Consider the following 27,736-nt stretch of genomic DNA (forward strand, 5'->3'; position numbering starts at 1 on the left):
GATGCTGCCGAATGCAAGCATCCAAATTAGAAGCCAACGATTGGCGGGAAATAAAACAAGAGGGAAAGAGTGACGTTGTAAAACGACCTTTGTACCTAAACAAACCGATTGTTTGTTATTTTCGCGGCAATTTACTAACGCGAGCTCACTTTAAAACACTGCACTATACGTACCTTGTAATGCAGGAGTAATGGACTGCATCTTTTGGGTTCCAAATGCGTTCAAGATGGCTGGAATATCCGGTTCGATTGGACCAAATTTTTAGCTCATAGGGGCTCCGCCGATGGGAGTAAAACGCCGAATGCGTCGAGCAGTGGACCGTAGGGTTGTATGTAAAAGAGATAAATAAAACACAAAAGTTTTTCCTAATATATATATGTAACTATTTATTCCTAGTTTGATAAGAGGTAACGATATTACCTATGGCAACAATATGACCCTCTGTGCACAACGATATGGGCTGCAAACGATATTGCGGGTGTAGTCTGTCTGAATGACAGCGAAATACTATCTGATTTATAAAGGAGGCGGCAAAACAAGTGACAACTAATTATTAGTTAAAATGTCAAAGGCGCTAACACAAGGTTGCAATGAACCATAGCATGCACATATTAACGACTAATTAAGGACCAACCCAGGGGTCAATAAAAACCAATTTTAATTGCAATTCTTAATTAAACAATCACAATGAATCAATTTGTTGTCCTTTTCAAACACTAAAGCAACATATCGCTGTCTTTCCTGATTGGCAGACAGTTTAACACTCCAATTATGTTTTAAACCATCAGAATAAGTTGTATTAAAATAACAATCGCAACTACGAAACGCTAGCTGCAATGTTTTCCTTTCCTTAATAGTTTTTAGGAAACTAATTTTTCTATAATCAGACAAATGAATGTGTTGAACTTTCCAACTAAGGTTTGTGACTGTTAGTCGAATATCTTCTTTCGAGTCAGTTGAATAACACACATTCATGTCATTAGCGGTTCGCAAAAGAATTAAATCATGCCATTGAAAATTACTTTGTTGAAGTCTTCAGCAAATCGCAGCAGCCGATTCAAGTGTACACAAAAGTTAAAAGAATAGGTGGTAACATGGATTTAGAGAAATACAATTTTTAATTTTTTTGACATTCCAAGATAGCCTGTACGATCAATTTCAGCACCGTTTAGTTCGTAACGAATTTCGTCAAACATGTACCCCACACAATTATTCCTCAGTCTAGCGTTTCATGAAATTTCCCCGTTTGCTTTTCTCAAATGCCTTTCAATGTACAAGTAGGTCCCTAATGGTAATATGTACAAATCTTGGTTTTGAATGCTTATACTTATTTCATCATTGTTTTTAAATAATTTAACATAAGGAGAATAGCTGTGGTAGTCCTGCTTTACGATATTCTCATCACCTCTTTACTTTTTTTAGATAGAAATGGTCTTGTCGGTTTAACAACTATATGTTGAATTTTTCTGGAGTTTGTTTATAATTATATTTATTGTATGTAATCATGATTGTCTTGGTATTATATGAATTCGAAGTGTAGTATATCAACCGATCTTCTTGATATAGTATCAATATTTCAAGACGACTAATTTCATGGACGTTCAAAGGCAAATAAATGAGATTCAATGGTCTTTCATCCTTTTTGGTCTTTTATAGCCTGGGGGAACATCTAAAGAAAATTCGTGAAGAATATCTACAGGTGAGTTGAACATAAATGATCCAGGTACTATGTTGCGGTGGAGAGCAGGCTCCAAAACTTTGTCTGTGGAACCAAAGAGTTTGGATATATATTTCTCCTTATTGAAATAAATAGGATCATGAGAAGATGTAATTTCTATTGGTAATGGCTTTAATATCTATAGACCTATTTATGTACATAGATCTGTACCCTGTTTCCAAAAAGTCTACAATATCTTGCAATTCATATGATCCTATAGATATTTTTATTGCATTATCTCCAATATGAAACAAGTTAGTATCCCCATCCACATTAGGAATTGAATTGAATGATTGGAAATCAATTAAACTACACACGTAATCAGTATCACCCAATTCAGTAGATGGCGAATAATTTGAGCATAAAATTGAATTTCTACACGTCAAAGTAAACGTTCTTGACATTGCATGATTCTAAATTTTTATAAATAATACACAATCGATTTAATATTTTTTTGTTAAAAAATCATTACAAAACATGCTTTTCATTTATCCACGAATTATTCCAATTTGAGAACCCCAACCATTTCACATAAACTTTGTCATTCCTTTGTAGGTTAAGGTTCTCTATAAAAACATCCTCGTATTGGTTTTCCTTCAAAATCTTCGAGCAGATATGTACTGGGGTTGGTCATTCTTATCTTTCTTATTTTAAAAATTTCGGTTCTCCAGTTTGGGGTATAACCCTTTTCAAAATGATGCGTACTCGATAGCCGACATGATGGTGGGGTTTTTTTTAAGATTTTTATATGAGTATAAACAGATCTCAGCAGTTTTTCTTCGTTTGGGGAATTCACTTGCATTGGAGCCATTTTTATCGTTCATGAGTGGTGCTATTATATTTGTCTATTAAGTCCCTATAGAGTTTGATCCAATGATATTTTCCATTATAACTCTTTCCACGTCATTCCTTTTAGAGTTCTATTGAAACGTTCAACAATTGATGCTTTCAATACACTGTATGTAGAATAATGACTTATTCTATATTTATGCATAAGTTCACCACATGTTTTATTAAAAAATTCTCTCCTATCATCATTTTGCAAATTCTTGGGAATTCGTCCGATTTTCAACATTTTTTTAAATGCAGTACAAACTTCCAAGGCATTATTAGATTTGAGCGCTTCAACCCATGCACGTTTTGAAAAAGTGTCAGTCACTGTTAGTAAAACCTGTATCCCCTGTTTGCTTCAGAATAGTTGCCCATTTCAACTAAATCAGCTTGCCATAGATCGTCAATTCCCTTTACAATGACCCTCCGCCTTTCAAATTTTTTTCTTGCCTGAGTGTGAGGTTCATTCACAATTCCCCGTTTTTCCATATTTTGTTTAATCTATTATCTCACAGTGTATGAGTAAATGTAGTTCTCCATAAAATGTCATAAAGTTCGTTCAACGAGTGTTTTAAAAGCGATATTTCTTCTCTAATATGAGAACATTCACTTTTCTTTAATATTTCTTATAGGTTCTTGTTTTGCGAATGTACGTATGCTTGGTTGACCGCATCCGATCCTACCGCCGGGGGAGCCAAGCTTTTAATTCTCTTATTCGGTATGTCCAAATTGTTATCTTCATCAATATTATTTTCCAGCACTCTTGAAACATTTCCCATCAGTGTGACTGAAGTATATTTTAGATTATAATGATGACCAAACTTATCCACTGTCGTTGATTTTGTAATTCAGGTGATTAATAAAGTATATTTCCCTCTTTCAGTGCCTCGATAATAGAAACAATCTCATTAGTATGATTATTATTTCCGGCTTGTTCTGGTGCTAACAACAGCTTTAATCGTTCTATTTTAACCTGATCATTGTATATATGTTTTAAATTTAAATCAACTTGTTTGAACATACTTATCATATTTGCATTACCACGTAGTAAATGTTTCGGAATCCTAGTATATGTCTGACATAAATAAAATGAATAGGCATTTTTACGTCCATACTGAAGTATGTTTTAATATTATTTTGTTAATCTTAAGCCACATCAGCGAATATGACAATTGAGTTTGGTCTTATATCTTCTGGTTGTACACCATCCACATTATTATTGAAAAAACAATCCCATACCCTTTATAGATGACATAAGTTTCTTAATATATTTGTATTTTGGTTTATATATAAAGATTTAGAATATATATAAACATTTTGGAATTTCAATCCCTTTAGGCTTTCAATCAAGTTTAGCATTTAGCAACTATTAACGCTCTTATTGAATTTGGTAATAAAATGCTGTGTCTGGGGGATTTGTTTTGTACGAAATGCGCATTTCGCACTGGTAGTTTTGCTTATTGTTCCACTGATCTCATTTCGCAACTAATAAACAAATGGATTGACAATGTATATTTATCTTATGCTTTTGCTTACTGCCCAGCCCAAAAAAATGTAAAATGATTTTTTTAAAATAACAGTAATGTTATTAGAAAGAAAACCGCTAAAGGAAGAGGACTTATAAAAAAATTAATGTATTCGTTACCATGAGTAATTAAGATACTAAAAACTGGGGCATTTCTTATACCTATTTAAACGGGTCTAGGAGCTTTAGGTGCTCTGGCATCGGGTAGTTCAGCGATTTCTAATGATGTTATGAATGTCAATAAAACTAAACAAAAATTAGAAGAGCAAACCAGATGTAACAAGTAAAAAATCAGTAAGTTCGGCCGGGCCGAACTTTGAACACCCTCCACCATTTGGAACGAATTAGGTTAAAATCATCAAAATACCAAATATATCAGGGAGTACCATTATATGGGGGCTATACGATATCGTGGACCTTTATAGACAATTCTCTTTCAGGGGGTAAAGTGCTCACAAAGAACTCCTTGTGTAGAATTTCAGACAATTCCTTTGAAAACTGTAGCTAAAATCATGCAAATACCGAATATCGGGGGTAGGGGTGTACCGTTATATGAGGGCTATGCGATATCGTGGACTATGTAGACAATTCTCTTTTAGAGGGAACACTTTGTGTGGAATTTCAGAAAAGTCCGTTGAAAAATGTAGCTAAAATCATGAAAATATGGAATATCTGGGGTACCATTATATGGGGGCTATACGATATCGTGGACCTATATAAATAGTTCTCTGCAACTACTACTGAGCAACTACCCAACGCTCCACTTGCTGATGAACAAATATATTCTGTTGGAAAAAAAATATACCAGGCTTTAGATGTGTATATATGCGACATAGATTATAAGAAGCCATATAAAAAAGAATGCGGTATTATCAATTTGGATAATGATAGTGGACATGACACGCATTGGGTAGCATATTATGAAGATGATAATATCATTGAATATTATGATAGTTTTGGAAACCTCCCCTAGAAATCTTATATCATTTAGGCCCAAATGGTACTTATAATTATGAAAAAGATCAACACTTTAACACATAAAATTGTGGACACCTTTGTTTAAAATTTTTATAGAAAAAAACTTATAAATACAAAATTTACAACATGAAATTGGTTAGTTCAATTTAACATTTCAATAAAGATTAAAATTATGTCATGGAAACCACAAGAGCTGAAGGAGCTTGCGTTCACTTGTGGTACTTCTGTTGTGCCAAATCATTTTCTGTTTCGCCCGCCCTTTCATATAAAAAAAAATTTCCGGTAAGACTGCAGAACAAATGTATACTGTAAGAACTTTGTAAACAGATTGGATTGGGTGGATGGAAATGTTGACAACAATGAGGTTGAGAGTGTCCTCATGCCATTGGATGAATATAAGCACATATTTGTTGTTGGAAGAGGCAAAAAAAAACAATTTCTACAGATATATCTCACTGCTAACATTGTAAATTTAGAAGACAAAATTAAGCTAAAAACATGTCGAAATTATTACTTTTTTTGTCGTTCGTTCCCACGCCTCTCCCTCCCACCCCTGCCGACCGAGGGGACGACCTCCCCATACGTAGGGAGCGCGTACATACCAAAGACCGGGAATGGTGGGTTAGTTGTGAGTTAGTAGTGCCAGCTACAGTCTAGTACATCAGCCGGCAAAGTAATAGGTAAAAATACGCTACTGGGAAAGGAATTAGAGCAACACATATAACAAATATGAACAAATAATAGTGAAAATAATATGTTAAAGAAAGACTACTGTTCAAAGGCTGGTGTCTATTGTTTCCGCAGAGGGAATTGTAGACTAGATGCCGTTAAAATGAACTTAAAGATTCTGACAACTAGTGCTCAAAGGCTGGGTCTACTGGGTCCGCAAAGGGAGATGTAGTTCAGCCGCAAAAATTAGCTTTTTAAAATAAAAAATAGGTGAGTGAACATATACAATCACATGTGCATAATAGATCTTTTAATAGAGTTCAACGAATTACCTTAACAAACACTATTACATAGACTATTGTAAATAACACATAGGGATCTCAATGGGTTACTGATTGCGAAGTTAGTTCTTGTGAGAGATAACTTTAAAGGTTCGAAATAACGAGTTCTACGAGAAGGAATATTATGAGTAACTTGCCCAGTTAAAAAATGAGAATCAATCAAACCGCGTGTTAATTTGATAATAAATAACGCTCTTAGCATAAACCGTCTCCTTTCAAGTGCTGGGAGATTAATTAACAGTAAACGAAAAATCAGGAATTGAACTTGAACTGATTCGATTTTACCTGAGTAGCATTTATAAAAAGGACTCCACAGAATGCATCCGTACTCTAATATTGGGCGAACTAAACTTACAAATAATCTTTTGGTGACATATGGATCATCGAACTCGTTAGACCAGCGTTTTATGAAACCTAGTAAATATGTGGCTTTATTAACACAATAGTCAATATGTAAATGAAAACGTAGTCTAGGATCTAGAATAACACCGAGCTCAGTAAAGGAATCAACATTTTCTAATTTGTATGAACCAATAAAGTAGTTAGAATGTATTGGCTGAGATCTTGACAAAGAATATTTTTTGCATTTCTTAAGATTAAGGGACATACCGTTGGCACTGCACCAGTTCACAAGGGAATGTAAATCGTACTGTAAGAAAATCGAATCGTCAAGGGAATTTATATGCATGTAAAGCTTCACATCATCAGCATACATTAGTATTTTAGAGAATCGAATGTGATCCGGGAGATCATTAAGATACAGAAAAAAAGTAAAGGGCCCAAATGTCTACCCTGAGGTACGCCAGAAGAAACAACAATATTTTTTGAAAACGAATCATTGAAAATAACTTTTTGGGTACGACCCTCCAAGTAAGATGAAATCCAGCCTAACAGAGCAGTCGGAAAATCTATAGTATCGAGTTTATATAGCAAAAACTTATGCACTGCGGTATCAAAGGCTTTACTGAAATCTGTATAAATAGCGTCAGTTTGTTGTTTATTTATAAATCCGTTGTGAACATGGCACACAAATTCTAAAAGATTAGAAGTAGTAGATCTGCCTTTCATAAAACCATGCTGAAAAGGTGATAATATGCTTTTTATAAAATGTGACATCCGACGTGAGACTAAGAGTTCGAAATGTTTAGGAATGGCACTTAACTTAGCAATACATCTATTGTTATCTATGAAAGGTCTATTGTCTGATTTATGAAGTGGAATAACAAAGTTCGATCTCCAGAAGCTTGGAAAATAACCTATTTTCAAGGAGTAATTAAATATTTTAGTCAAAGGTAAGTATAATTCTCAAGCACAAGATTTTAAAATATAGGTTCGAACACCGTCAGGGCCAAGGGGAAATGAGGAGCGTAATGTCTTTAAACCCTTTAAGAATTCGTTTTCGGTTAAGATAATGCATGGAAAGTGATTCAGTGAAGTGGTATGAATTTCAAAAGGACCTCTAGATGTGCCCTGGGTATAGGAAGACTGAAAAAAGTCAGCAAATAAATTTGCAATTTCAAGATTGTCTGAAGACTCTTTACTACCAAGTCTCATGCTGGAGGGAAATTTCTGAGCTCTCCTTCTGGAGTTTACAAATTTAAAGAAATTCTTAGGATTGTTTAATAAATTCTGCCGCATTTGGGCTAAATGCTAAGAATAACATTTGGAGTTTTCCGAATTATATCTATTTCTTGCCATGGACTATTTTGAATAATTTACGGCAGTGTTAGATTTTTTTAGATTTCTAAAAAGTCCATTTTCAATATTACGTAGGCGTAATACTAATCGTTTTGCCATTGGTACGGAGCTAGCTAGAGCTAAATTGAGCTGTTCATAAAATTTAGAAACACGCGAATCAATGTTGCCATTGATGCATCACACAGAACCTGATAAATCTAGGAGTCGTTCCTTACCATTGAGTATACAATTTACTTGGTATAAACAAACTTCATAAATCTTATACCAAAAAGCGTCGAGTACAACTGGGTAAGTGAGACCCAAGAAACATTAGGAAGATTAAAATCACCCATACAAATCAAAGTAGAGTTATCTGTTAGCAAAGAGGAAACTTTTCCAATAAGATCAGCGTGATTTAAGTAAGTTGCTACCCCTGAATTGGGTGTAATATATAAGCAGGTTATATATATTGTATTACCAAAGAATATTAGCTTTGAACAAACAAATTCATTAAATTCTGATGTAGTATAGACATGATATCATTTAGTTTTTTGATACTGTTGGAATATTCACAGATCTAGGGGTTTTTGTACATTCTCTGAAAACAAATTCATTTACTAAGGCACCATCGGGCCAAAACGAGTTACTGACAATAGTATTTAATATTTTGTGAGGCACATTTATTTTAATAGAGGAAATTTCACGTCGTTGAGAGGAACTAAATTTGAATACATTTATATCGTTATTTGACAGAATCAGTTATTTTAGATTTCACATAGTTACGAATAGCATCAGTTGAAGTATTTGGGTGCAGCCTAGATAAAAATACAGTTTTACGAGGCGCAACAACAATTAACTGATTGGAAAGCGGTTGATTAAAGTCTTCATTTAGAGCAACTGTAGGGTTTAAATGTACTAACTGTTTAATACATTCAAGCTTTATGTAAAAAATGCGCTATAAATAATTTACTTAACATATTTGTATTTATTAAGAAAAACTTGAATAAAAACATAGAGTTAATATATTATGAAATCAATAAAGCATAATAAATGAAAGAAAACATTCTTATTGTTTTTTTTAATATTGTATATATGCAATTGCGTGTTATAAACGTTAACGAATATTGATGAAGAGGAATTCTCTGATGTACTACTACCAACATCTAGTTTCAATTCTGGAAGCAGTACATGTAAAGATTCAGTCGCTGTGGGAATATTGTTTGTTACACATCTTCTTAATAAAGGGCAGCTGTATGAATTTCTCAAATGCTCAGATACCGGGCAATCAGTGTCTATAAAATCAGTACTATAAATTTGGATAATGATAGTGGACATGACACGCATTGGATAGCATATTATAAAGATGATAATATTAATGAATATTATGATCGTTTTTGAAATCTCCAACCTCCCCTAGAAATCTTATGTTAATTAGGCCCAAACTTATAAATACAAAATTTACAACATGAAATTGATTAGTTCAATTTAACATTTCTATAAAGATTAAAATTATAGGTCGGATATTGCGATAGAGGATTTCCAGTTTTGTCATGGAAACCACAAGAGCTGAAGGAGCTGGCGTTCATTTGTGATACTTCTGTTGTGCCAAATCATTTTCTGTTTCGCCCGCCTTTTAATATAAAAGAACTTACTGATGAAGATTGCAGAACAAATGTATACTGTAAGAACTTTGTAAACGGATTGGATTGGGTGGATGGAAATGTTGACTACAATGAGGTTGAGAGTGTCCTCATGCCATTGGATGAATATAAGTACATATTTGTTGTTGGAAGAGGCAAAAAATTGTAAATTTAGAAGACAAAATTAAGCTGAGAACATGTCGAAATTATTTTTTTTGTCGTTCGTTCCCACGCCTCTCCCTCCTAACCCTGCCGACCCAGGGGACGACCTCCCCATACGTAGGGAGCGCGTACACACCAAAGACCGGGAATGGTGGGTTAGTTGTGAGTTAGTAGTGCCAGCTACAGTCTAGTACATCAGCCGGCAAAGTAATAGGTAAAAATACGCTATTGGGAAAGGAATTGGAGCAACACATATAACATTTATAACAAATATAAACAAATAACAGTGAAAATAATATGTTAAACAAAGACTACTGTTCAAAGGGTGGTGTCTATTGTTTCCGCAGGGGGAATAGTAGACTAGGTGCCGTTAAAATGAACTTAAAGATTCTGACAACTAGTGCTCAAAGGCTGGGTCTACTGGTTCCGCAACGGGAGATGTAGATCAGGTGCCGCAAAAATGAGCTTTTTAAAATAAACAAGTTAAAAAGCAGTATGTTCGGCCGGGTCGAACTTTGAATACCCTCCACCATTTGGAACGAATTTGGAAATAAAATCCTGAAAAAATTTTGGTAAAATTTTAAAAATACCGAATATTGCCGTTATATTGGTGCCTATACGACGTGGACCCACACAGGCATTATTTGTCATGAGTCATTACCAAATTCAAATTCGGAACTTGAAATAAACGCGAATAATGTAGCTAAAATCATCAAAGTATAGAATATAGGAAGGTACCGTTATATCGAAGCTGTGCGAAGACCTGAACCTGCGTAGACAATTTTTTGTCATATTCTGTAGCATCCATTACGAACTTCAAATACGACATTTCAAACAACTTCTGTGAGTATTGTACCTAAACTCGTCAAAATAACGAATATAGGGAGGTACTAGTATATGGGGGCTATACGAAGACGTGGACCTGAACAGACAATTTTCTGTCTTAGGCTGTAGTATCCATTGCGAACTTCAAATACCAAATTTTGAACAATTCTGATCAATAATGTCGCTAAAATCATCAAAATACCAAATATCGGGTGGTATAGTTATATGGGGGCTATACGAAGACGTGGACCTGCACAGACATTTTTTTGTCTTAGGCTGTAGTATCTATTTTGAACCTCAAATACTAAATTTGAAACTATTCCGGTGAATAATGTCGCTAAAATCATCGAAATACCCAATATCGGGAGGTACCGTTATATGAAGGCTATACGAAGACGTGGACCTGCACAGACAATTTTCTGTCTTAGGCTGTAGTATACATTTCGAACTTCAAATACCAAGTTTGAAACAATTCCGGTGAATAACGTCGCTAAAATCATCAAGATACCGAATATCGGAAGGTACCGTTATATGGGGGCTGTATGAAAACGTGGACTTACATGGCCCATTTACGAATTTAACCTGCCTACTGTAAAAATAAACCTGTGTGCAAAATTTTAGCTTTGTATCTCAATTCGTTCGAAAGATAGCGTGATTACAACAGACAGAGAGACAGGCGGACATACAGACAGACAGACGGACATCGCTAAATCGACTTAGAATTTTACGCTGATCAAGAATAGATGTCCTTTGTTGTGTCTGACATGAGTATTTCGAGGAGTTACAAACGGAATTACAAAGTTAATATTCCCTCCATAGTATGGTGGAGGGTATAAAAATAGGTAAGTGAACATATACAATCGCATGTGGAGAATAGATCTTTTAATAGAGTTCAACGAATTACCTTAACAAATACTATTACATAGACTATTGTAAATTACACATATAGATCTCAATGGGTTACTGATTGCGAAATTATTTCTTGCGAGAGATAACTTTAAAGGTTCAAAATAACGAGTTCTACGAGAAGGAATATTATAACAAACATCCTCAGTTAAAAAAATGAGAATCAATCAAACCGCGTCTCCTTTCAAGTGCTAGGAGATCAATTAACAGTAAACGATTTTCATAAGGTGGAAGTAATTCTGACGGGTTCCAGTTAAGGCCCCTAGAGCAAATATCAGGAATTGAACTTGAACTGATTCGATGTTATCTGAGTAGCATTTATAAAGGGACTCCACAGAATACACCCATACTTTAATATTGGGCGAACTAAACTTACAAATAATCTTTTGGTGACATATGGATCATCGAACTCTTTAGACCAGCGTTTTATGAAACCTAGTAAATATTTGGCTTTATTAACACAATAGCCAATATGTAAATGAAAACGTAATCTAGGATCACCGAGTTCAGTAAAGGAATCAACATTTTCTAATTTGTATGAAGCAATAAAGTATTTAGAATGTATTGGCTGAGATCCTGACAAGGAAAATTTTTTGCATTTCTTAAGATTGGCACTGCAACAGTTCACAAAGTAATGTAAATCGTACTGTAAGAAAATCGATTCATCAAGGGAATTTATATGCATGTAAAGCTTCACATCATCAGCATACATTAGTATTTTAGAGAATCGAATGTGATCCGGGAGATCATAAAGATACAGAACAAAAAGTAAAGGGCCCAAATGACTACCCTGAGGTACGCCAGAAGAAACAACAATATTTTTTGAAAACGAATCATTGAAAATAACTCTTTGGGTACGACCCTCCAAGTAAGATGAAATCCAGCCTAACAGAGCTGTCGGAAAACCCATAGTATCGAGTTTATATAGCAAAAGCTTATGCACTACGGTATCAAAGGCTTTACTGAAATCTGTATAAATAGCATCAGTTTGTTGTTTATTTATAAATCCGTTGTGAACATGACACACAAATTCTAAAAGATTAGAAGTAGTAGATCTGCCTTTCATAAAACCATGCTGAAAAGGTGATAATATGCTTTTTATAAAAAGTGACATCCGACGTGAGACTAAGAGTTCAAAGAGTTTAGGAATGGCACTTAACTTAGCAATACATCAATAGTTATCTATGAAACGTCTATTGCCTGATTTATGAAGTGGAATAACAAAACTCGATCTCCAGAAGCTTGGAAAATAACCTATTTTCAAGGAGTAATTAAATATTTTTGTCAAAGGTAAGTATAATTCTATAGCACAAGATTTTAAAATATAGGTTGGGACTCCGTCAGTGCCAGGGGAAAATGAGGAGCGTAATGTCTTTAAACCCTTTAAGACTTCGTTTTCGGTTAAGATAATGCAGGGAAAGTGATTCAATGAAGTGGCATGAATTTCGCAAGGGCCTCTAGATGTGCCCTGGGTAAAGGAAGACTGAAAAAAGTCAGCAAATAAATTTTCAATTTCAAGGTTGTTTGAAGACTCTTTACTACCAAGTCTCATGCTGGAGGGAAATTTCTGAGCTCTCCTTTTCGAGTTTACAAATTTAAAGAAATTCTTAGGATTGTTTAATAAATTCTGCCGCATTTGGGCTAAATGCTGAGAATAACATTTGGAGTTTTCCGAATTATATCTATTTCTTGCCATGGACTATTTTGAATAATTTACGGCAGTGTTAGATTTTTTTAGATTTCTAAAAAGTCCATTTTTAATATTACGTAGACGTCTTAGTGTAGGTGTAAACCAACCAGGGCCTTGGTCAACTAATCATTTTGCCATTGGTACGGAGCTAGCTAGAGCTAAATTGAGCTGTTCATAAAATTCAGAAACACGTGAATCAATGTCGCCATTGATGCACCACACAGAACCTGATAAGAGAGATCGTAGTAGGGGTATATTGGCCTTTGCAAAATTTCGCCTACTAGATAAAATATTAATAACGGTAATATTGGACAGAGTGTTCCTTAATTCAAGGTTTAAAAGGAGCGTTGGATGATATGTATCGTCAGGAATTACAAATGGAGGACTTCTACAAAGCGGAATATTTAGGGAAGATGAGAAAATAAAATCTAGGAGTCGTTCCTTACCATTGAGTATAAAATTTACTTGGTATAAATATAGGTCATAAATCTTATCCCAACAAGCGTCGACTACAACTGGGTAAGTGGAGGGTACATAATCTAATTTATTATCTCCCGAGACCCAAGAAACATTAGGAATATTAAAATCACCCATGCAAATCAAAGTAGAGTTATCTGTTAGCAAAAAGGAAACTTTTCCAATTAGATCAGCGTGATTTAAGTAAGTTGCAACCCCTGAATTGGGAGTAATATACGAGCAGGTTATATATATTGTATTACCAAAGAATACTAGATTTGCACAAACAAATTCATTATTTGGGTCGACAAAAATATCGACAGCTTCCGAAGGAATCGAGTGGTGGACTGCAATCAGAACCCCACCACCTTTTTTATTCAACCTATCCTTTCTGAAAATTAGATAATTATCGGGAAATATTTCTGTATCAAGAACATCACGTTTTGAGCCAAGTTTCAGTAAAAACAATTATTTTATGTTCACAGTATACACTTTTAAGAAAAACATTACTCAATTTAGTGTTAAGACCTCTTACATTCTGATATAGTATAGATATGATGTTGATACTGGTGGAATATTCACAGATCTAGGGGTTTTTGTATGTTCTCTGAAAACAAATTACTTTACTAAGGCACCATCGAGCCAAAACGAGTTACTGACAATAGTCTTTAACATTTTTGTGAGGCACATTTATTTTAAAAGAGAAAATTTCACGTCGTTGAGAGGAACTAAATTTGAATTTGAATACATTAATATCGTTATCTGACAGAATCGGTTATTTTAGATTTCACATAGTTACGAATAGCATCAGTTGAAGTATTTGGGTGCAGCCTAGATAAAAATACAGTTTTACGAGGCGCAACAACAATTAACTGATTAGAAAGCGGTTGATTAAAGTCTTCATTTAGAGCAACTGTAGGGTTTAAATGTACTAACTGTTTAATACATTCAAGCTTTATGTAGAAATTGTGCTATAAATAGTTTACTTAACATATTTGTATTTATTAAGAAAAACTTGAACAAAAACATAGAGTTAATATATTATGAAGAGTTAATATATTATGAAATCAATAAAGGATAATAAATGAAAGAAAACATTTTTATTGTTTTTTTTTTTAATATTGTATATATGCAATTGAGTGTTATAAATGTTAACGAATATTGATGAAGAGGAATTCTCTGATGTACTACTACAAACATCTAGTTTCAATTCTTGAAGTAGTACATTTAAAGATTCAGTCGCTGTGTGAATATTGATTATTACATATCTTCTTAATAAAGGTCAGCTGCATGAATTTCTAAAATGCTCAGATATCGGGCAATCAGTCTGTTCCCAACGATGAATGTACACTTCACAAAAATAACATATTGTTACATCGCGTACTCCAGTGTAAAAAAGTCCCACTGCTGCCATGGTTTTGAGATCTGGATAGTCTAGAGGCCAATTTGTAAATATTTTCAAACGTTCAGTTTCCTTATTTAGTTGGGGGTACATCTTTCTACTAGGAACTCTACTCACAAACTGTGAAGTGTAAATGAAAAACCGATGTTGATTAAATTAAATAATACATTTTTATACCTCCCACCTTGGAAAGGAGGGTATATTAACTTTGTCATTCCGTTTGTAACATTCCTATATATTCGTCGTAGACCCCATAATGTGCATAAAATAATCAGCATAAAATTTTAAGACGATTTAACAATGTCCGTCTGTCTGTCAAAAGCGTCAACATTTAGCAGAATAATTTGTATTGTGTCTAGGATGGTTGGTATTGAAAATGTGATATATCGGTCCACGTTTTGGTTTAGTCCCCATATAACGGTACATCCCGATATTCGGTATTTTTATGGTTTTTGTCACATTTTATGGCGGATTTGTCTGAAAATTGGTATTTGTAGGTCATAACGGGTCCTAGTTCGTGCGCCGAAACATTGTATGTATAGGTCCACGCTTTTGTATAGCCCTATATAGCGGTACCTCCCGATATTCCGTATTTTGATGAGTTTTATCACAATTATCAAACAATTCGTATTTGTGGGTCATAATTGGTTCTAGTGTTTCCACTACCCTAAGGTGGAGGGTATTAAAAGTTCGGCCCGGCCGAACTTAATGTTTTTTACTTGTCTATTCTAGCGTTTCTCTCACACAACAATAACAGTTTCTTTTTATATTCAAATATAATATCTGACTATTACGTACGTACTACTATTCCCACCATGGATCATTTTCACCTAAATCACACAATGATTGTCCTTCAGTTATATGTACACAATCATCTTCATTAGCTTCATTCCTTTTGAATCAATGATTCTCTTTCCCCGGGAGTGTTTGATTTCAATTCTTTCACCACATATGGTTTGGGTTCTGTATGCTCCACTGATAACATAATCCTTGTTTTCATCCATCTCCTTCATTGTAATAATCTTTTTTTGTGTAATAATCCTTTTTACAAGACTTACGCTTGACATTGTTTCTGTTAAACTTTATTTCACACTGTTTTCTTTAACTACATTGCTCTCCTATTTATATGCAAAATTTAATTTTTGTTTCACCTCATGCCCTCCAACGAAATGAAGAGCACTATTTTTTTTTTTTTTTGTATTTTTATTTTTGCCGAATACATTGAAAGATTCTCCTATTTCTTTATACTATTCTTTATTTTGCACAATATAAATTAAATATAAAAAATTTTTATTAAAATTATCCTCAAAAACGTTGCTTTGAGGTGAGCGTAATACGATGGTAATATGATGCTCTTTCCGGAAGAGGAGTCTTCTATTGCTTCGCCATGGTCCTCTTCCATGTCAACATCCACGGTTGTGGACTGGGTTTCCTCCTCATCATCCTCCTCGTAATTAGAGGGCACAATATCAGAACGATTTCCTTCTTCCATAGTTGAGGAGTCTCTATTGCTTCGCCATGGTCCTCCATGGTGACTTCCCTGTCCACATCCGAGATTGTTTCCTCCTCAACCTTTTTTAAATCGTGTTGAAATATGTCTATGTCATCTATTATATCCTCATAGGAATAATTAACATCCACATGTTCTGACATTTTTTTTTTGGCTAAATGCGAAGGAAATTTTTTAATATTTGGTCTGAACTTTGGAAAGGATTTTTTAAAACTGAGTATATCTAACAAGATTTACTCCGCTTTACATACCAAGATATTGTTAACATTAAAAATCCTTTCGAATAAAGAATACACAATTATCTAATACATAATATAGTTTACAGTTTATCTCGATGTTTCAGTACAAAAGGAATCACATTTACATAGCTTTCACTAAGTTTTTCTCATGTGATTTTTTTAAATACATCCGTTCTTCTAAAAAAAGTAAATGCAACAACTATTGGTAATGTAGATTTTAATGATGACCAAAATTATCCACTGTCGTTGTTTTTGTAATTCAGGTGATTAATAAATTATATTTCCCTCTTTCAGTTCCTCATTAATAGAAACAATCTCATTAGTATGATTCTTATTTCCGGCTTGTTGTGGTGCTAATAACAGTTTTAGTCGTTCCGTCAATTCATTAGATTCGTCCCAGTATAAATAGTTGGTTTTATCAAGATTTACACTCATTAGGCCTTTGCCGCTGTGAGTATCATCGATCAAGTGTTTAATAACACGTTTATATTTATATCCTCTGTTGAATTTGATTCGCTCATTATGTGTATAGTTTACTTTATGTGCATTAGAGTCCAGCAAAATTTTTTTATATGTATCTAATTCTGAAGTGTTATAATTTTTAGGTTTTTGATAAAACAGTAGTTTAAAAAGGCCCCGGTGTAAATGTCCAATGTTGACTGCCAATAATTATTTTCTGATCATCAACTTGTCTCCAAACTTCCATTCTCCGTGATATCTTTGTGGGGTCCATATATGGTATTCAATTTTTTGTTTTTATTTAAAAGAGAAAGATCAACGGTATCATCACTGTCAGTATAGAATGTGTCGTCTTTTAAATCTGAATCATAGTTTTCCCCCATAACATTTTAGGATCTGGCTTAATATCGTGTTTCAATGTTTAACGGGTGTACTCATAGTAAAATAATCTCTATATGATTCAACATTTTCCTTCTTAGGTGTTAGTGGTTTGGATGTATTATCATTCGTTAGTTTTAATAGTTTATGTATTGGCTCAGTTATGGGTTTAAATGTATTGTTCAATTCGTTTGTTTTTATTTCCTCCCCCTTTTGTTGCTTCGTAATTTTCTTTTCAAAGCTTCAACATTTCTTCTTCCATGGTTATGATTATACTAATAGCAGTGGTTATAATAGGGATTACTTAAATATATTTATGGTTGTATAAATGTGCGAAATTGATTTTTTCTCTCCCCGAGTTAATATCATCGTCTTTGCTAATTGTAAGAAATCCATATTTTTCGTTCCAACATTCACGACATATATCTTTAAATTTTTCAATTTGGACTACAATGAGGTTGAGAGTGTCCTCATACCATTGGATGAATATGAGTACATTTTTGTTGTTCGAAGGGACAAACACAATTTCTACAGGAATATCTCAGTACTAACATAGTAAATTTAGAATACAAAATTAAACACAGAACAAGTCGGAATTATTTTACTAACTGTTTAATACATTCAAGCTTAGGTATAAATGTGATATAAATAATTTATTTAAAATAATTGCATTTATTGAAATTTTGAACAAAAACATGGACTTAATATATGATGAAATCAATGAAGGATAGTAATAAAAAAAAAATATTTATATTCTTTTTTTAATATTTTATATATGGAATTGAAGATTATAAATGTTTGTATTATAACGAATATTGATGAAGAGGGATTCACTAATAACGACTAAGAACATCTAGTCCAAATTCTGGAAGTTTTACTTCTAAAGTTTTAGACGCTGTGGGAATATCGTTTGTAACATATCATCTTAATAATGGACAGCTGTGTGAATTTCTCAAAAATTCAGATACCGGGCAATCAGTCTGTTTTAAAGTAAATAACACATTTTTTTTTCTGGCATTTCTCTCACACAACAATAATAGTTTCGTTTTATATTAAAATATAATATATTATGTTATACTTTTCCCACCACGGATTATTTTCATCTATTTCCCACAATGATTGGCCTTCAGTTCATCTTTCGTTAGCACCATTCCTTGTGAGTAAATGATTCTCATTCCTTGTGGGTGCTTGATTTCTTAAGAATTCTTTTACTATTGGCATCACCAAACTTTCAAAATCCTCTAATTGAAAAGCCTTCATCATAAGATATGCATTAATTTCCGGATCATCCTATTCTGCATCAAGCATTTGATCCCCAAATTTGTTGATGCCATATTCTTCACGTTTGTTCTTTTCTCGACTGAATAAATTTCTACAATAAAATTTAGTTTTATATCCTATAGATGCCAACATTAAAATTTCCATTGAGAAAAATAAAACACAAACATTTCATTTCAAATATTATTTTTTTTATTTATTGATATTTTTCTTGTATTTATTAAGCTCAATATGACTGATAAAAGAAATTCGATTTTTTTTGCTTCAATTCTAATTTTTATCTCTCTCGCCTCCCATTGTTGATTTTGATATCGTATATTCACCGCACCCGAATTCATTGACGTCTTCTTCTCGTTGTACTAGGAACCTTTATAATAGCATTATCCAATTTAAGCACAATTTTTTCAGCATATTTGGTTTGGGTTCTATATGCTCCACTGATACCACAATCCCTGTTTTCATCCATCTCATTCATTGTAACAATCCTTTTGTGGGTTTACGCTTGACATTATTTCTATTAAAGTTTATTTCACACTGTTTTCTTTAACAACATTGCCCTCCTTTTTGTATGAACAATTTAGTTTTTATTTCACTCCTACCAAATGAAGAATACAATGTATTTTTTTATTTTGTATTTTTATTTTTGTCGAATTCATTGAAAGTTTCTCTTAGTTCTTTATAATGTTCATTATGTTGTACAATGTAATTTAAATGCAAAAAAATTAATATAATCCTCAAAATCGTCAAAAACATTGTTTTGAGTTGAGCGTAATATTATTGATGATGTAACCACTTCTCGTTCATTTACATCTTTTTTTACATCATGGTGAAGTATTAATACGCCATCTTTTGTATCCTCATAGAATATATTAATTTCCACAAATTCTGAGATTCATTTTTTTATTGGCTAAATGCGAAGGAAATTTTTAATCTACGGTCTGAGCCCTATAAAGGATTTTTTTTAAAACTGAGCATATTTCACAAGAATTACTACGCATTGAATACTATATAGCGGAAAATATTAGACAATCATCAATGGTTCTATACTGATATAAAAAAAAAACAAAATATCATCACATTTTCCATTCATTTCCCTCAAGTGATGATGATGGCTAAATGTAGGGATCAAACGCAAATGCCCGTCTGTAAAAAAAACAACAGCTCTGAACAAATTTCTTACTAAGGGCGCAGGTGTTGATACTCATGCAATAACAATGCCCTAGCTTTCATCTGAGCAACAAAATGTGCAACAGCATGTGATTAGATAAACAAAGTGCACCGGCGTCATTCAATCCTTAGGAACAACAAAAGTGCGAAGAATGATGTTCAAACACAGTTCAGAAACACATCATATTTGAACTAAATTAGTATTAAGAAAACTATGGAAAGTGTAACATTACCACACAAACAAACAACAATCAATACAAAACTGTGTATAACATTCTATGTTGAGGAAACACACAAGTGTCAAGAATGAGGGTTAGACACACATCAAATTTAAATGAAAGGGTAATATATAAACAATCAATGCAAAATAGGAGGCTAAACAATGGAAAGGGTGACACACTTCGCCACACGGACAGTCAAAATGAATGTACACCCAATTTATGATGGTAATAAATCTTCAAGTACGTAGTTTTGCTGGGAATTAAATCGATCTTGTAAAGAAAATCTAAGGTCGTAAAAATTTTATAGCCATTGCCACTTCCTCCCCTAGATATTATCTACTAACATCAGTTACAAAGGTTATTTCCATTCCACAATTTGTGGTAAATGATACACCTTCAAATCAAACAGTTGTCCTAAATAAGTTGCTGCATTTCGAAAAACGTTATTTTTACCTCAGCTACACCAGAATACTTCAACTGATGCTATTTGTGGCTACGAAGGGTCCAAAATAACCGATCTCTCTGACAACGATTTTATTAAAATTTAATACTTCTCAATCAAGTAAAATTTAGTAAATTGTAAACGCCTCCTATCAAGGAAATCAAGGACAAGATTGATTTGCATCAACGGACGGACGCTAAAATCAAACGTTCGTTAGCAGCTAATCTTATTCAACTAAGTGGAGCAATAAACGGTTAGGGAATAAACTAACCCCCAATATACTGAGAAAAAAATGAAGCAGCTTTGGGAGCAACAGTTCTTATAAGGACAAACTTAAACACGTGTGTTATGATCAACATTGAAAATATAGCGATTAGGTCTCGCAACAGTTTTAAGGAATTGATTAGGTTAGGTGTATAACAGAGTTTAAATAAAGTGCTGTAATGACACCAACTAAAAACCAAGCCACATAAATTAATACAATTATCCTCCACAGAAGCTGACATTCGATATGCTTTGTTCTATGAGTTACAAGCGGAATGAAAAAGGTAATATACACTTATTTTGCACAGGTGATTTTAATCTTCTTAGTGTATAGCAAATTTGGACAAATTACTCCGTTGTATTCGACGCTTTATGGCATATGATTTATACCAAGTGAATTTTATACTAAATAATACGGAACGCCTCATAGGTTTAATTTTATCATCTTCATTTAACCGTGAATAAAGGAACATTCTGTTCAAACTTACCATTGTTAAAACTTCATTCAGTAGTCTTAGCATTGTGTGGTGCATAAACGGGAATATTGGTGCATGTATTTCGAAATTTTATGAAAAGCTCCATTTCGCCTTAAAAATGAAATGTAAAGAGATTGGTGGACCAAGTCCCTGTCTGATTCACACCAGCATTAAGTCATTTACGTAATGCCAGCAGAAGGCTTTTTAAATTTTCAAGGAATCTAACGGTGTCGTAATATATTCAAAATATGAAATGGCGATATATATATTATTCGTAAAATTCCAAATGTCTTAGCATTTTTTTTTTCCAAATGAGACATAATCTTTTACTCGATCCTAAGAACTTCGTCAAATTTAGTATGGTTGAGGGTATAACAAACAATGCATTCTATAATTTGGACAAACAAAAAAAAAAAAAAAAGAGGAGATTATGTTAATCGATGTTCCATAAAATGACGATTCTAGCTGTATTCGACAAAGTTCTTTCATTATGATCACGAAGACAAAGATATATGAGAGTGAGCATGGACAAAAATATATTTTTTACAGTGCATGACTTTGCTATAAAATAAACAATTTATTTTTAAATTTTGACAGTTTTAGCATCCAAACTTCTTCACTTACATGGAGAAATATACGGATATTATTATTAATTGCTGTATATAATTCCCCATTATATTTTTTCGGTTTAAACATTTATTCCACAATTATTATTTTACGTAAAAAACCGTTAATTCCATGTTTGTAATTAATGATGTAAATGTCATTATTATCAAAGATATTTTATACATTTGGTGGGAATCATTCTAAATGGCTCTGTTCTGCGAGATAATTAAAAAAGAAAATACGGAAGAAGTTTCGTTGCCTATCGATTATAAATTATGTTAGTTTACGACTACAAACATCTAGTCCCAATTCTGGAAGTAGTACATCTAAATTTTAGTCGTTGTGTGAATATCTTCTTAATAAAGGGCAGCTGTATGAATTTCTGAAATATTCAGATACCGAACAATCTGTCTGTTTTAAATTAAATACCACCATACTATGGAGGCTATACTAACTTTGTCATTCCGTTTGTAACTCCTCCAAATACTCATGTCAGACACAACAAAGTACATATATTCTTGATCAGCGTAAAATTCTAAGTCGTCTGTCTGTCTGTCTGTTGTAATCACGCTATCTTTCGAATGAATTGGGATAGTTGGCTAAAATTTTGCACACATGTTTAGTTTTCCAGTAGGCAGGTTAAGTTCGTGAATGGGCCATGTAGCTCCACGTTTTCTTATAGCCACCATATAACGGTACCTCCCGATATTCGGTATTTTGATGATTTTAGCGACATTATTCACCGGAATAGTTTCAAATTTGGTATTTGAAGTTCGAAACTACACCCTAAGACAGAAAATGTCCTGTGCAAGTCCACGTCTTCGTATACCCTCCATATAACGGTACCTCTTGATATTCGGTATTTTGATTATTTTAGCGACATTACCGGAATTGTTTCAAATTTTGGTATTTGAAGTTCGAATTGGATCCTACACCCTAAGGCAGAAAATTGTCTGTGGAGGTCCACGTCTTCGTATAGCCCCCATATAATGGTACCGCCCTATATTCGGTATTTTGATGATTTTAGCGACATTATTCACCGGAATTGCTTTAAATTTGGTATTTGAAGTTCGAATTGGATACTAAACCATAAGACATAAAATTGTCTATGCTGGTCTAGGTCTTCGTATAGGCCCCATATATCAGTACATCGCTACATTCGGTATTTTAACGATTTTAGGTACAATATCCACCGAAATTGTTTGAGATGTGGTATTTGAAGTTCGTAATGGATGCTACAACCTGTGACAGAAAATTGTCTATGCAGGTCCAGGTCTTCGCACAGCTCCGATATAACGGTACCTCCCTATACACGATATTTTGATGATTTTAGCTGCAATATTCACCGTTTATTTCAAGTTTCGAATTTGAATATGGTAATGACTTATGACGAACAATGCCTATGTAGGCCCACGTCGTATACACCTCAATAAAACGGCTATATTTGGTATTTTTAAAATTTTAACAGAATGTTTTAATGATTTTATTTTTTGAAAATTTCCAAATTCGTTCCAAATGGTGGGGGGTATTCAAAGTTCGGCCCGGCCGAACTTACTACTTTTTGACTTGGTTATTCTGGCGTTTCTCTCACACAACAATAACAGTTTCGTTTTATATTAATATAATATATATATATATATATATATATATATATATATATATATATATATATATATATATATACAGTCTCTCCAGTTTAAGCACATTTTTTTCAGCATATTTGGTTTGGGTTCTATATGCTCCACTGATAATACAATCCCTGTTTTCATCCATCTCATTCATTGTAATAATCCTTTTGTGGGCGTAGGTGCTGAAAAAATTTACAAGATTTACGCTTCACATTATTTCTACAAAAGTTTATTTTACACTGTTTTCTTTAAGACCATCCCTCCTTTTTGTATGAACGATTTAGTTTTTATTTCACCCCATACACTGCTAACGAATGAAGTGTACAATGTATTTGTTTTTATTTTGTATTTTTATTTTTGTCGAATTCATTGAACGTTTCTCGTATTTTGTACAATGTAATTTAAAAGTAAAGAATTTTTACTAATAAAACCCTCAAAATTTTCAAAAACATTGTTTTGAGGTTAGTGTAATATTATTGATGATGTAACCACTGCTCGTTCGTTCACATCCTTTTTTAGATCGTGTTGGGGTATTAATGCGCCACCTTTTATATCCTCATAGAATATATTAATTTCCACAAATTCTGAAATTTATTTTTATGTATCTACGGTCTGAACTTTATAAAGGATTTTATAAAACTGAGCACATTTTACAAGATTTACTCCGCTTTATATATCAATATATTGTTTGCATTAAAAATCCGTTTGAATTAAAAATACACAATTATCTAATACATAATATAGTTTACGTCTATCTTGACGTTTCAAATCAAAGGGAATCATTTTTACAAAGCGTTGATTTAGTTGTTTTCATCTGGTTCTTGTAAATAAATCCTTTCTTCTAAAAATATTTTGGGAAAACAAATAACGTTCCTTTTAAATTTTCCTCTTAACATAAACACTCCTATATTCGTCTAATTGATCATGAAGAGATAATATAAACAATATAGCTGAAGAGATAATATAACGGAAAATATTAGAGAGTCATATCGTATTAGGAAACAGCTAGAGGCAAAATATGATTTGCAACTCTGAATGGTTCTGTAATAATGGTTCAACCGCATTTGTGGGGGACCTTTTAAAATAATATCAAGTACATTTTTTATAACTTTTTCATAATATGTGCCACAATTCTTACAGATGGGACGATACCAACTGTGGGTTGGCTCAAGAAAACCCAAAAAACAAATTTGGCAATTCTCAGCAAAAAAAAAAAAAATAAAATAAATAAATAAAATCCGTTTAAAATACTCTAAAATTCTTAAGTACAACGAAAGTGACTGTAATATTAGGGTCTATATGACGACACGGACCTGCATAGTTAATTTTTTCATAAGTCATTGCAATATTCAATAATGTAGCTAAAATCAAAAAAATACCGAATATCGGGAGATACCTTTATTTAAGGCCTATACGAAGACGTGGGCCTGAACAGACAATTTTCTGTCACAGGCTGTAGTATTTGTTTCAAAATTAAAATACCAAATTTGAAACAATTCCGATGCATATTGTAGCAAAAATCATCAAAATACCGAATTTCGGTAGGTATCGTTATGTGGGGGCTATATATCGTTATGTGGGGGGCATTTTCAATTCCTAAAGTCCTGCAGACATATTATACATTTGAGTAAAATTTTATCGATCTACTTCAATTCGTTCGGAAGCTAGAGTGATTTCCACAGACGGATAGACGGACGTACATCGCTAAATTGACATAGAATTTTATGTTGATCAAGAATATATATACTTTGTGGGGTCTGAAATGTGTATTTTGAGGTGTTACGAACGGAATGACAAACTTAATATACCCTCCATATGGTAGAGGGCATAAAAACAGCAACTCGAAACATATTTTTATTTCTAAGGGCGCAAGTTTTCATACTCAACAACAACAACGCCCATGCCTTAATATGGCCAACAGAAACAGCATATGACTAGAAAAACGTACGATGTTTAGTACTGTCGCACTGTTTCAAGCCTATAACAATGATCTCCAGGACATAGAATGAGACATAGTATGAGAAAAAATGAAGCAGCTTTGGGAGCAACAATTCTTATAAGGACAAACTTGAACACGTGAGGCATGATCAAAATTGAAAATATAGTGATGCGGTCTCGCAACAGTTTTAAGGAATTGATTAGGGTAGGTGTTTAGTTGAGCTTAAATAAAGTGCTGTATGACACCAACTAAAAACCAAGCCACATAAATTTATACAATTATCCTCCACAGAATCTTAAATCCGATATGCTTTGAAAAGTTTAACATGAGTTTTCCTATGAGTTACAAGCGGAATGACAAAGTTAATATCGACTCTATAGTATGGTTGAGGGTATTAAAAGACAGTACAATCTATAGTTTGGACAAAAACGAGGGAGGAGATTATGTTAATCGATAAGATGTTCCATAAAATGACGATCTAGCTGTTTTCGACAAAGTCCTTACATCATGATCATGAAGACAAAGATATAGAAGAGAGTGCGTGGATAAATATATATTTTTTACAGTGCATAACTTTGCTTTAAAATTAACAATTCTTTTTTAAATTTGTCAGTATTACCATCCAAACTAATTCACTTACATTGAAAAAACATAAATCACATTAGACCATGTTTCGGATATTATTATTAATTGCTGTATAGAACCCCTCAAATACTTTTTTCGGTTTAAACATTGATTCCACAATTATTATTTTGACGTTTCAAAAACAGTTGATTGCATGTTTGTAATTAATGCTGTAAATGCTACGATTTTATACATTTGGTGGGAATCAATTTAAATGGTTTTGTTCGGGAAATAGGCATACGTGCGAGATAATTAAAAAAATAATAAAAATCGTTGTCTTTCGGCCATCAATGATTTTAGTTTAGTTGTAATCGATTTTATCTGCTACGACTTAATTCTTAAATATTCTGATCTGTATATGTATTAAACTTTGTTGCTAGTATTCTCTTTGCCCTAATTAAGGCCCTTATAACTCAATAAATTAAAAGTCTCCTACGGCTAAACTCCTTTTTGGAGATTATATTCAATAAAGTATCGAATCATTCCATCTTTTCCTGCATCGAATGTTAGTTTTCCTATTGCAGTAAATACAAACTTATCAACATCATTTGCAAAGGTTATTTCCAATCTATCTACTAGTGTGGTAAATGATACACATTTAAATCCAACAGCTGCTCTAATGAGGATCAATAATTTTATAGCCAGCTAATTGTTGTTATGCTTCGCAACACTGTATTTTTACTTCAACTACACCCGAATACTTCAACTTATGCTATTCGTGACTACGAAGGGTAAAAAATAAACGATCTCTCTGACAACGATTGTTTACAAATGTAATAACTCTCAATCGCGTAAATTTTTTCTCTTATAATGAATGTGTCTAACAAACTGTTAAACATTATTGTCAGTGGCTTCATTCTTCCTCACTTCCCTTATTTTGCACGGGTGATTTTAATCTTCTTAGTGTATAGCGGATTTTGACAAATTACCCCGTTGTATTCGACGCTTTATGGCATATGATTTATACCAAGTAAATTTTATACTAAATAATACGGAGCGCCTCATAGGTTTAATTTTCTCATCTTCATTTAACCGTGAATAAAGGAACATTCTGTTCAAACTTACCATTGTTAAAACTTCAGTTAGTAGTCCTAACTACATGTGGTGCACAAACGGGTATTTCTAAATTTTATGAACAGATCAATTTCGCCTTGAAAACGAAATGTAGAAAGATTGGTGGAGCAAGTCCCTGTCTGGATTACAAATGCATTAAATCGTTTACGTAATGCTAAAAGAAGGCTTTTTAAATTTTTCAAGGAATCTAACGGTGTCGTAACATATTCAAAATATCCCATGGAAAAATATAGATATTAATAGTAAAATTCCAAATGTTTTTCTCTTTATTTTTTTCAAATGAGACATAATCTTTTACACGATCCTAAGACCTTCATCAAATTTAGTATGGTTGAGGGTATAAAACACAATACCTTCTATAATTTGGACAAAAAAAAACAAATCGATGTTCCACAAATGACGGTTCTAGTTGTATTCGACAAAGTCCTTTCATCATGATCATGAAGGCAAAGATATATGAGAATGTGCATGGACAAAAGTATATTTTTTTACAGTGCATGACTTTACTATAAAATTAGCAATTTGCATTAAAATTTTGACAGTTTTAGCATCCAAACTTCTTCACTTACATGGAGAAATATACATCACATTAGAGCAAGTTTCGGATATTAT

Source organism: Musca domestica, unplaced genomic scaffold (genome assembly GCF_030504385.1).
Source record: "Musca domestica strain aabys unplaced genomic scaffold, Musca_domestica.polishedcontigs.V.1.1 30, whole genome shotgun sequence".
NCBI classification, from domain to species: domain Eukaryota; kingdom Metazoa; phylum Arthropoda; class Insecta; order Diptera; family Muscidae; genus Musca; species Musca domestica.